Source organism: Ranitomeya variabilis, chromosome 3, assembly GCF_051348905.1.
Source record: "Ranitomeya variabilis isolate aRanVar5 chromosome 3, aRanVar5.hap1, whole genome shotgun sequence".
Classification (NCBI taxonomy): Eukaryota; Metazoa; Chordata; class Amphibia; order Anura; family Dendrobatidae; genus Ranitomeya; species Ranitomeya variabilis.
Window position 1 is genome coordinate 557,864,075 of NC_135234.1, and position 13,940 is coordinate 557,878,014.

Consider the following 13,940-nt stretch of genomic DNA (forward strand, 5'->3'; position numbering starts at 1 on the left):
TCGGCTTATACTCGGGTCGGCTTATACTCGAGTATATACGGTAATAAAAAATGCCTCGTCCTGCAAAAGATAAGATCTCACACAGCTCCATCGACCCAAAAATAAATATGCTACGAGGCTTTGAAAGAAGGTGACAAAAAAATAAAAAATAGATTTTTAATGAATTTCTGATTTTTTTATTCATCACTAAAGTAATAAAAAGCTGTACAAGTTTGATCTCTCCATAATTGTACTGAAGAGAAGAATTAAACATCCAGGTCATTTTTATCACACAATAAAAACCATAAAAGCAATGCTATGGCATTTTTTTTTCTTTTTTTTTTGTTTTGCAATTTCACTGCACTTGGAATTTTTTTCCTGTTTTCCAGTACAAATCAAAAGTTCGATTCACTCTAAACTAGAACTCATCCAGCAAAAAAAAAGATCCCTCAGATGTCTGTGTGGACAGAAAATGAAAAAGTTATGGCTCTTGTATGAAAGTGAAGAGAAAACGAAAATACAAAAACAGAAATTGGAAATGTTGGGAAGGGGTTAAAAAAAATCCGTGACACACAATCTTTCAGTTACTAATCTTCTTTCAAAAATATTCTCTACACTTTAAGCAATTTATTGGACTTCATATATGAACATACATTGATATTGGCTGGTGACCAGCTCGTACAGATTTACATGCACTACATTATTTATTATAAAAAATGGCTGAAGCTTACAAGACAGGCAGTTTTCCCATTCTTTTTTCCTCAAGTCCTCATGGTGTGTAAGCTCTTGTCAGCAGATTCCCCAATACCTTATCGTTTGTACATGTACCCTCTAAATTCTAATATATTGCAAAATATTTTGCCATTATGTAAATAATAATAATAATTTTTTACTAACTTCATTTCTAGAATAAAAGTCAAGTAAAAGTGATCATATTTAATTATCAGGAAAAAAATGATATTCAACCACAAGCAACAAAAATACAATATCAATATTGTTTGCATTCAATTGATTTATATTTTTGCACACTATAGTTTGAATTATTTTTTATAAATGAAGTATTTCTTCATTTATAGAAAACTTCTAAAAGGTCACACAACCTAATAATAAATGTAATAAAAAATATTTTCATGACTTCTCCTTTCTTCACTTTAAATGGGGAAGAGAAGACTATCAAATTAAATATCAGTTTAAACGGGTTGTCTGACATATAAAATGTATTTTTAAACTATCTGTCTTTACAGTCTAACCATTTTTATAATGAGCTTTATTACACAACTCCCTACATTCCTACTCTACTTTATCATTTTACTGTGCTTCCTGTGACGTTTCATTTGAGAGAGTCTCAAACGTGTGGTCACAGGAGGCTGGGGCTGCACTCACTGCCCTCATCATCGATTGCCCCTCCTAGAACAAGATGTCACAGGGGCAGTGCTGCAGTTAATTACTAGTTTCTTGCATTGCTGCCTCCTCTGAAGACATCTTAGATCCTGTTTGATGGATGCTGTTGGAGATGTGTGTGCAGTGCTGACACTCTGCTTCTATCACCGCTGCTGCCATAGATGTTGTCAGGAGGTGGACATTGAAGTGGTCAGTGACACCAGCCCCGTCCTGCAGGTTCCAGCACCATCCTCAAGCAAGTTCCCAGCGGGGGGCGGTGATACAGTCAGTCAGCGACATCACTACTTTTATCTCCAGCCCCTCATGACGACTTCTTTTTCAGAGGGTAAGATGGTGACAACAGAAGCAGAGAGCTGGTGCTGCACTCACATCAGCTATAGCATCCATCACCCAGGATTCAGGATGTTTTCAATGGTGGAAGCGATGCAAGAAAATATTGAGTAACAGCAGAACTGCACCCTGTCATGCCCTGTTGCAGGAGGGCCAATGCATGGTGCAGAGTGCTGTCCCAGCCTCCTGTCATGTAACATTTGAAACTCCTCTCAAACAAAATGTCACAGTAAGTACAATAAAAAAAACACATTTGGAGATTAGGTAGATAGGGAGAAGTGTAGGGTATTTTATAATAAATCAAATTACAAACGTGGTTACAGTGTAAAGATAGAGACGGATCACCCCTTTAAGGCTCCCCTCTTTCAAATAAAATTTGCAAAAGTGGTTGTTTTTTTCAGAGAAAACCTCTTTTAAAATGCAGGCAGATAATGAAGTGGATGGATAAGTCTTACTGGCTGTGGTTTTCCCAAGTATGTTTAGCTTTTTTCTTGGGGAAATAGGAATAAGAAACCAGTTGATTTTGTCATTAAAGTCCACAAAATTTTCCAGCAGTGGTTGTTTCAGAAAAAAAAATTGTGTTGCATCACGGACTTTCAAATAAAGTACTTATTTTTTTTAAAAAAAAGTCCACAAGAAAAGGAACCACTATCCTTGGATAGACCCTGTGTTCTGACTCCCAACAGTGTTTACAGAGCATGGAACCCTAAAGTCATTGGATGTGTTAAAAAAATGTACCTGTGCTGAGATAATCCTATAAATGTGCCCCTGCTGTGTACTGTGTAATGGCTGTGTCTGATCATACAGGAACATGGTCTGATCATACCACATCTCCTGGGCAGGGGGAATAATCAAAAGAGAGGATACAGACAATACACCATTGGATTGCAGATGGTCCTTCTTGTGAGGCAAAACATTTCCCTGCCTCTTTTGCTTCCCCCCCCGCCCAGGAGCTTATTCAGACCATGTCCCTGTACAGTCAGACACAGCCATTACACAGTACACAGCAGGGGAACATTGGTAAGATTATGTGAGCACAGGAAAATATTTTTTAAATATAGCCAGTTGTGGAACTTATTATTATTCAAGGATCTATTGACTAAAGTATAGATTAAACGTAACTTTAGTTTTGGGAAAACCCTTTTAATTTCCTCTTTAACTTTCCTTTCTAAAGGCTCCCATACACATTTGACTAATATTGGCTGAACCAGCTGATATTGATGAGTTTGTCTGACAGTCTGTGTATGGAGGCGCTGGCGGACTGATAGAGAGGAGAGATGTCGATTACGCATGTCTACTTTCGGACAACCCATTGCATTGTTTTTGCTGATAAAATCCACCAGCCAACATGTCAGCCAGCATCTTTCTCAGATAAAACACTGGAGAGATCAGCTGAGTAAGTGCTCAAGCAAAAGGCAGTGCGCCTGTGTTCGGCTGCAGTCATCTAATGTATATGGCCAGCCATTCTTCTAGCAAGGTTGTAAAATTACTTCCTTTTTTGATAAAAATAATTAAAATAACGAGTTTGCAAAATTCGAATTTTAAACATTAGTATCATACTAAAAAATAAATGGATACTCACAAGACCTGAGACCAACCAAAAATGTCTCTATCAGATGAACACTTAAAGATACAGAAAAACATTGTGTTGTATTCATGTGTGAAATGCATGTATGATTATGTACATTTTTTCTACCATCAGCTAAAAACTCAACACTAAAAGGGTCTTAAAGGATTTATAGCTGTCAATAAGCTGTTACTGAGATGTGAGGCAAAGGTTATGGACTGATGAGTCCATAAAAGTAAGAGATGCAGCATGCCATCAAAACCATAAAAGACTCCTTGACCCATGTCTGCAACCATTAGTCAAGCATGGTGGAAGTTCAGTGCAAGTGTGGGGATATATAACAACACATGGAGTTGGTGATAATGGCATCATGCTAGCAACGCAAATATATTTATCTGTCTATCACTCTCTATATACTTTAAAAAATAGAAGTACTAATAGTTTATTTTTATCAAACAAAATGCAAGGCAAAATAACAAAATATAAATCTATATCAAATTATTATTTTGTGTGACTACCCTTTGCCTTCAAAAGAGCATAATTTCTTTTAGGTACACTTGTAGAAAGTCAAGTATTTTGTAGGATTATAGACAAGTTTATGTGATGAATAACCAATTATACAAATCAGGTGACTATTATCATAATTATCAAAAGTAGGGTGAAACGGAGTCAATAACTGAATTAGAAACAGCTGTCTATTAGTGTTAAAACTGGGTAAGTAGCAGCCAAACTTAATAAACAAAGTTAAGGCTGAGGAAGACAGTGTCATGTCGCAAGTCTTGCACCATGGCAAGAATGAGCACAGGAATAAGACACAGCGTAAAGTTATACTGTATCAGGAAGATCACTCCCAAAGATTTCAAAGTGGACTGGGGTTCTGATACGCGCTGTTCAAACACTTTTGAAAAATGACATAAAATAGTCATTGTTGAGTACAGCAGGTGAATTACACACTATGCTTATGTCCCCTTTGAAAAAGGAAGATGTTGATCAGTGCCATTAGCATAAAACTGTCAGAAACCATTAGGCCCCACCTACAGCCATCTACTGTTTAGAGAAGTCTGACCAGAAGTGGTCTTCATGGAACAACAAAAAAGCCAAGAGATTCAACTATGCACAAAAACATAGCAACTAGGGTGCAGAAAAATGGCAGCAGGTGCTCTGGACTGAGGAGTTAAAGCAAGGAAGATGATGACATTGCATGAAGATGGAAGGCGCCAGACCTGCGACGCCCATCAGACCGGACCGCCCCCGGGTGAGTATAATATAACTTGTTTTTCTCTTCTTTCAGGCCTCATCGGGGGCTTATCTACAACATTCTAGAATGCTGTAGATAAGCCCCGAAAGGCAGTGGCTGCAGCTCATAGCTCAAAAATGAGGTGAAAGGTTCCCTTCAATGGTGTCCTCAATGCTGAGGAATAAAAGCAGACACTTATCATGAAATACCACTAGATAGCTATATAACTTCCAGAATTTATTCTGCAATACAGTAATCCCAAACATGCGGCTAATGTCATTAAAAACAAATGTTAAAAGAAAAAAGAAAACATCCTGTAAGCGACGATACGGCCATGTCCATAAAGCCCTGACCTCAACATCATTGAGTATGTCTGAGACTATGTGAAGAGATCGAAGATTATGCACTTCCACATTCCCGGAAGATCTGTAGCTAGCTCTCCAGAATGTTCTTTCTAAAACACCTGGTACAGTTGTGTATTACACTACCATATTAAAGCTTGGAAGTAATCAGCTGCTGCAGATCTTCTAGTAAAACCAGAAATGCCATGAGAAAGATAAAGTGGTTCCTCTGCACTGCTGGTGAAAATCCACAGGTGTGAACCAGGAAACTTAAAAAATGATATGCGGTTTTTAATATCTATGTGTTACAAAGTCCTCTGACTTCTTAAGGATATAACCACAGGCATGAAAAAGTCGGTAGACTTTGAAATACATAGATATTAAAAACTGTATATAATTTATTGAGTCTCCTGGATCATTCTTATGGATTTTCACCAGCAGTGCACATGTACCATTTTATCTTTCTCATGGCATTTTTGGTTTAATCATTGGATCTGCAGCAGCTGATACTTCCAAGCTTTACCATTATTGTGTAATACTCAACTGTACCAGGTGAGCAAGATTTTTGTCGCATTTACCATTGCTCACCACCAGGAAAGACCCTATTGCGCCTTCTTTGCTTCCCAGTTTTTTCTGTATCATCACGTGATTAAAAACTGAGTAGCTGAATTGTTCCAAGCTCTATGTAGAAACATTAGGTACATTTTCCCTGTATGAGTCAAAAGTCGCTGCAAAAGTCCCTGGCAGAGGAAGAAGGGAGCAGCTGGGTCAGAAGTTGAAGTGGGGAATGATTTCTGCAGGGACAAGAGACCTATTGTTTCTACATAGAGCAGAGAAAAGAGAAGAATTAGCTGAGTAGAAGGGGGAAATAAGCAATTGTAAGCACACAGTGCTATATAATATGATGACTACAACATATTGAGATGATAAAAACTTTGATGTAAGTGCTTCTTTATGTCCGAATTCATAAAAACATGTGAATTCTCATGCTTTTATCTCCAACTGTGCCCACGTTAAGTTCTATGCTTTCACCCATATTTTCACATTTGGCTAAATGGAAACTTATTTGTGAGCCAGAAAACAAAATCTAGATTTTCTCTATAATTTATGAAAATTCATGGCATAAATTATAGTTAATGTCTTAGGGCCCATTCAGATGTCCATGTAAATCAGTCTGCGATCGGATTGCAATGCACAGACTGGCTGAGTCTCCTGACCCGAGCGATATAGCCTAATATATTTCTCAGGTCTCCGAGGCCTGCAGCCCATCCATGCATTGCGGTTCGATCTCAGACATTCAGTCATGTACAGATCTGTCTGAATGTGCCCTTAGGCAGTAGAAACGTCAGCTTTTTCAGCTTAGCCTCGCCTTTTTTTTTTTTTTTTTAAAGTAACATAAGCAATGGAAAAAAGCAAAAAGTTACAAAATCGTTCAACAAATATTGCATTCAAATGATTGGGCAATGCAGAAACTAGGCCAATATTTCCTTTAATCTACTTAACAGGATCTTTGAAAAAAGTGTTTGGAAACTGAAATAAAGGCATTTTTTGTGGGAAGAATTTGTTGGTCTGCATTTTCTGGGCAAGAAAAAAAAAGTTATTTTGCTCACTGCTATCACAGTTTAATGTAGTACAAAAATGCATAAAAAGACTGATACCTACGCAATCATCAGAAAATGATCTATTGTTTAAAATAGTGTTCTTCAAAGTAGCCACCTTTTGCTTTGATGACTGCTTTGCACACTCTTGGCATTCTCTTGATGAGCTTCAAGAGGTAGTCACCAGGAATGGTCTTCTAAAAATCTTGAAGGAGTTCCCAGAGATGCTTAGCACTTGTTGGCCCTTTTGCCTTCACTCTGCGGTCCAGCTCACCCCAAACCATCTCAATTGGGTTCAGGTCTGGTGACTGTGGAGGCCAGATCATCTGGCGTAGCACCCCATCACTCTCCTTCTTGGTCAAATAGCCCTTACACAGCCTGGAGGTGTGTTTGGGGTCATTGTCCTGATGAAAAATAAATGATGGTCCAACTAAACGCAAACCGGATGGAATAGCATGCCGCTGGAAGATGCTGTGGTAGCCATGCTGGTTCAGCATGCCTTCAATTTTAAATAAATCCCCAACAGTGTCACCAGCAAAGCACCCCCATACCATCACACCGCCTCCTCCATGCTTCACGGTGGGAACCAGGCATGTCGAGTTCATTCGTTCACCTTTTATGCGTCGCACAAAGACACGGTGGTTGGAACCAAAGATCTCAAATTTGGACTCATCAGACCAAAGCACAGATTTCCACTGGTCTAATGTCCATTCCTGTGTTCTTTAGCCAAAACAAGTCTCTTCTGTTTGTTGCCTTTCCTTAGTAGTGGTTTCCTAGCAGCTATTTTACCATGAAGGCTTGCTGCACAGTCTCCTCTTAACAGTTGTTGTAGACATGTGTCTGCTGCTAGAACTCTCTGTGGCATTGACCTGGTTTCTAATGTGAGCTGCTGTTAACCTGCGAATTCTGAGGCTGGTGACTCGGATAAACTTATCCTCAGAAGCAGAGGTGACTCTTGGTCTTCCTTTCCTGGGGCGGTCCTCATGTGAGCCAGTTTCTTTGTAGCGCTTGATGGTTTTTGCCACTCCACTTGGGGACACTTTTAAAGCTTTCCCATTTTTTCAGACTGACTGACCTTCATTTCTTAAAGTAATGATGGCCACTCGTTTTTCTTTACTTAGCTCCTTTTTCTTGCCATAATACAAATTCTAACAGTCCATTCTGTCGGACAATCAGCTGTGTATCTACCAGACTTCTGCACAATACAACTGATAGTCCCAACCCCATTTAAAAGGCAAGAAATCCCACATATTAAACCTGACAGGGCACACCTGTGAAGTGAAAACCATTCCCTGTGACTACCTCTTGAACCTCATCAAGAGAATGCCAAGAGTGTGCAAAGCAGTCATCAAAGCAAAAGGTGGCTACTTTTAAGAACCTAGAATATAAGACATAATTTCAGTTGTTTCACACTTTTTTGTTAAGTATACAATTCCACATGTGTTAATTCATAGTTTTGATGCCTTCAGTGTGAATTAACAATTTTCATAGTCATGAAAATACAGAAAAATCTTTAAATGAGAAGGTGTGTCCAAACCTTTGGTCTGTACTGTATATATATAGATACACAGGGTGGGCCATTTATATGGATACACCTGGGCGGGCCATTTATAAAGTTGGATCCAAAATGGCCAACTTCAAAATGGCCACCATGGTCACCACCCATCTTGAAAAGGGTTCCCCCTCCCATATACTAATGTGCCACAAACAGGAAGTTGATATCACCAACCATTCCCATTTAATTTAGGTTTATCCATATAAATGGCCCACCCAGGTCTATCCATATAAATGGCCCACCCTGTACGTGTGTATATATATATACAGTACAGACCAAAAGTTTGGACACTCCTTCTCATTTAAAGATTTTTCTGTATTTTTATGACTGTGAAAATCGTAAATTCACACTGAAGCCATCAAAACTATGAATTAACACACGTGGAATTATATACTTAACAAAAAAGTGTGAAACAACTGAAATTATGTCTTATATTCTAGGTTCTTCAAAGTAGCCACCTTTTGCATTGATGACTGCTTTGCACACTCTTGGCATTCTCTTGATGAGCTTCAAGAGGTAGTCACCGGGAATGGTTTTCACTTCACAGGTGTGCCCTGTCAGGTTTAATAAGTGGCATTTCTTGCCTTATAAATGGGATTGCGACCATCAGTTGTGTTGAGCATAAGTCTGGTGGATACACAGGTGATAGTCCTACTGAATAGACTGTAAGAATTTGTAATACGGCAAGAAAAAAGCCGCTAAGTAAAGAAAAATAAGTGTCCATCATTGCTTTAAGAAATGAAGGTCAGTCAGTCCGAAAAATTGGGAATACTTTAAAAGTGTCCCCAAGTACAGTTCCAAAAACCATCAACTGCTACAAAGAAACTGGCTCACATGAGGACCGCCCCAGAAAAGGAAGACCAAGAGTCACCTCTGCTTCAGAGGATAAGTTTATCTGAGTCACCAGCCTCAGAATTCACAGGTTAACAGCAGCTCAGTTTAGAGACCAGGTCAGTGCCACATAGAGTTCTAGCAGCAGACACATCTCTACAACAACTGTTAAGAGGAGACTTTGTGCAGCAGGCCTTCATGGTAAAATAGCTGCTAGGAAACCACTGCTAAGGACAGGCAACAAGCAGAAGAGATTTGTTTGGGCTAAAGAACACAAGGAATAGACATTAGACCAGTGGAAAACTGTGCTTTGGTCTGATGAGTCCAAATTTGAGATCTTTGGTTCCAACCACCGTGTCTTTGTGCAACGCAGAAAAGGTGAACGGATGGACTCTACATGCCTGGTTCCCACCGTGAAGTATGGAGGATGTGTGATGGTGTGGGGGTGCTTTGCTGGTGACACTGTTGGGGGTTTATTCAAAATTGAAGGCATACTGAACCAGCATGGCTACCATAGCATTTTGCAGCGGAATGCTATTCCATCCGGTTTGCGTTTAGTTAGACCATCATTTATTTTTCAACAGGACAATGACCCCAAACACACCTCCAGGCTGTGTAAGGGCTATTTGACCAAGAAGGTGAGTGATGGGGTGCTACGCCAGATGACCTGGCCTCCACAGTCACCAGACCTGAACCCAATCGAGATGGTTTGGGGTGAGCTGGACCGCAGAGTCAAGGCAAAAGGGCCAACAAGTGCTAAGCATCTCTGGGAACTCCTTCAAGATTGTTGGAAGACCATTCCCGGTGACTACCTCTTGAAGCTCATCAAGAGAATGCCAAGAGAGTGCAAAGCAGTCATCAAAGCAAAAAGTGGCTACTTTGAAGAACACTATTTTAAACAATAGATCATTTTCTGATGATTGCGTAGGTATGTCTTTTTATGCATTTTTGCCACTTATTAAACCTGACAGGGCACACCTGTGAAGTGAAAACCATTCCCGGTGACTACCTCTTGAAGCTCATCAAGAGAATGCCAAGAGTGTGCAAAGCAGTCATCAATGCAAAAGGTGGCTACTTTGAAGAACCTAGAATATAAGACATATTTTCAGTTGTTTCACATGTTTTTGTTAAGTATATAATTCCACATGTGTTAATTCATAGTTTTGATGCCTTCAGTGTGAATGTACAATTTTCATAGTCATGAAAATACAGAAAAATCTTTAAATGAGAAGATGTGTCCAAACTTTTGGTCTGTACTGTATATATATAATTTTTTTTTTCTTTATCACAATCTTTATTTAAAAAAATAAAAGCAAATATTAATTGTACCATTTTCATACTGGCCCTTGTTTTTTTTTTAACTCTGACTCCCAGTTATTTCAGACAATAACACCCGCACATGACCCACAATGGACAGACTGACCTTATATTTTGTATTGAAGCACCTAATGAACCCGTACTAAGGTCATGGTGAATATAGCTGCAGAAGGGTGAACTGTGGAATCAACTAATGTGAGTGGTGAATCCTGTGTTATCAGCTGTGTAAAGAGCTGTCATTGTTATCCTGCCTCTGCTGATAAGGAGCCTGCTGAAAAACTTTTCCTAAATGACACAGAAGATTTGAGTTTAAAACAAAGTCCCAGTGGTCAGTGTGAAAATGTAAAGATTATTTTTTTTTCTAATGAAGATCGTGATATGAAAAAGCAAACACTGCCAGAAATGATTTTTAAAAAAATTCATGGAACACAAAAATCGGATTTAATCAATAGTTCATTTTTAATGATAGCCTCCAGCTAACTGCTGGATGAGCAAATGTATATGGGTGCAGTCTTACAGATCTATATGGAGAAGATGTTCTTACAGAATTTCTATGACGGGAAAACATTAAGAACTGCACATCAACAAGAGCTTGGAAAAAAAAATCAATTTTCAAAGCACACTAAAGGAGTTTTAACAAGTAGCTCTCTTGAAAAGCCTCCTGTAATCAATGTCCTCTCTTTTACCTGGAATACGAAAGAAAGGCTTGATAAGAAATACAATGTTGTGGATCAACATGTATGTACTGGCTAAAAAGTGGCCCAGATGAAATAAAATAAAGATCCCACATACTTCCCAACCTGCGATGTTTCAGCCATGTCAGAATTCTTTTTCCCAGCGGTCACATGACATCTGCTCTGACGTAACACTAAAACGCTGCAGCTGATCAGCGGCCATTGACTGGCTGCAGCAGCCATGAAACATAAAGTTACATGAACAAAGGGACAGGCAGTGCTAACATCAGTACAGGTCCAGGAGGTATGCATTTTTTTTATGTTATCTGGGCTCTTGTAGCAGTTAAGAATGAATTCTCCTGCAGTGGCCAAACCCTTACATTTAGGAAGGAGGAGATACTGTTGGAATATAGAAGAGGAGGGATAATGGACTTATAAAATAGATGGCAGCTGTATGTAGACAGGTATATTTAATTTAATTAAAAGCAAAATAAAAGTATGTATGTGATGCATAAAAGTATATTAAAATAATATAAGTAAAACAATTAAAATCAATCTAATTATCAGCACTAAATAGTGGAAGTTGGCGAAGTGAAGTGAGAAAAATAAAGGCATAAATGAATTAATGGGTTCAAATAACTAAAAATCGGCATGTGCATCTATATTCCCCCCTTTTGCTAAGTCACATGCTTAGTGAAAGGAATTCCACCTCTGTGCAGTCTAAGTGTCACATGGTCTGTCAGCCTATACATACCTTTTCTGACAGGCCACAGTAGCTGCAACACCATTAAGCAAGAGACACCACTAACCAAACAACACCAGGAAGACCAAGGAGATCTCTAAACAAGTATGGGACAACATTGTTGAAAAGTTCAATATTGCAATCTCTGATGATCACCCAGGGCACCATCAAATCCATTATCACCAAATGGAAAGAACATGGTACCACAACAAACCTGCCAAGAGAGGGCCACCCACCAAAACTCTTAGCCTGGACAAGGAGGGCATTAATCAGGGAGGCAGCACAGAGACCAAAGGTAACCCTGATAGAGCAGCAGAGACTGGAGCATTTTTCCATATGACCACAATAAGCCGTACACACCATAGTGGCCTTTATGTAAGAATGGGCAGAACAAAGTGTTTACTTACAAAAATTGTAAGGCTCATTTTGAGTTTGCCAAAAGACATGTGGGAGACTCCCCAAATGTATGGAGGAAGGTGCTGTAACAGATGAGACCAAAATTGAACTTTTTGGCCACCAAGGTAAACACTATGTTTGGCACCAAACCAACACAGCTCATCACCTCAAGAACACCATCCCCACAGTGAAACATAGTGGTGGCAGCATCATGCACTGCATTGGACTGCATGTGGATATCATCAGATGTATGTGCACAGAGACAATAGAGAAGATAGAGAAATTCCCTGCACCTATGCTGCAATTCTCTCATGCGAGTGAATTGGATTACACTCCTATGACACTGCCAAAGTTTGAATCGAGAGTCATTAGCATAGTCTGAGCAATTCTCTCGCATGAGGGATTATATGGCAGTGTGAATGTGCCCTTACATTGTTAAATACGACAGCACACAAATACCATCCAAGTGCGGTCTGTGTTTTTCTTGGACCCATAGACTCGTATTGGTACTGCTGCCAGAAAAAAAATGACATACCTCCATTAGTTTTGTACACAGATGTGAGTAGCCCCATAGACTATAATAGGTACGTATTGTATCTGTAAAAACATGGATAGAACACATATATGACTTCTGAACAAGGAGGCCTTAGGTAAAGTATCAGAGAAATATTCTCTGACACATCCATATGGAATCCAACTGAAGATACTCTATTAATCTGCAAGTATATGGAAGTACAGCAGGGTCCTTTGAAGGTTACTGATACACTCACTTTTGCTGAAATATGCAAAACCAGAGAAGTCACATAGTTTTAACCTCTTCTACATCATTCCCTAGATGCTAAATTGAAGTCAAATGATTCTAACATTGACACAACTCTGTTACAGAAATAAAGTGAAAATAATCCTTCAATGACAAAAGTGCTAGGACTCATGGACTAGGACATGCAGATCACCATTTGCGCTTGATAATGCACCTGAGGACAATATTTTAATTGCTGTATGTTAAGCACTTGAATACCAATTCACACATGAGCGTTCACGTTATGTTTAAAACACATTAGCAATCCATTTAAATCTCTGATTTTCAATTAGTGGATCACATCTGGTGTGAAACCACTAGAGTAAGCAAAGCTCAGGATTTGGGAAACCATGAACGGCGTGTAAAAAAATAGAGATTATCCATGGACTCAGAAGAAAATGCACAGGATCAGTACATTGTATCATCGTATATCGCTGACAAGTCGAATTTTAATGGCAATTTAATGCTTAATATAAATAATATATATTGCACAGGCCTAACTGCAGAGCTGGTTGTGATGCATAAGAAATATATGTTATGCTTCATATTAAAAGAAAACTGAAAATGCTATGGTAAAGATTGGTATAATCAATTTCAATTTTAATAGAATTATTTAATTTCTTAAAATATAATTTTACATTGAATTCCCAAAAGTTTGTAGATTAAATAAAGTACATATCACTGAACAAAATATCTGAATGTAAATAAAATAACATCCTTCATACATTACAAAGCTGCCTTATAGTATCCTACCTCTTCTGTCTCATGGATCAACAAAATATCATCAGCAAGTGTTTGGTATAGACATATGATTGATGTGTAACCTTTGCTATTCCAGTAAAATACAGACATTTCTCTTATAATGGTTAAACAGATTGACATCATATATTTATTAACATATTACTATGTTGATCTTTATTTACTTATATTTTAGTTCATGTGGCTATGTCCCTATATTGTAAGCAGAAACACCATATAATGTTAAAACTCTTTCACTCACCAGAATATGCATTATCTTAATTATCCTCTTCTGACTAAAGTATACACTGTACAAATGCTGATCAAAATCATAATAACCGTGCATAAAAAAATATATATTTTATTTGAGATTTATTTTTGTATAGATTGATTGAAGCTGGAATAATATTAGAAAGAATCATGAAAATTTGCAAT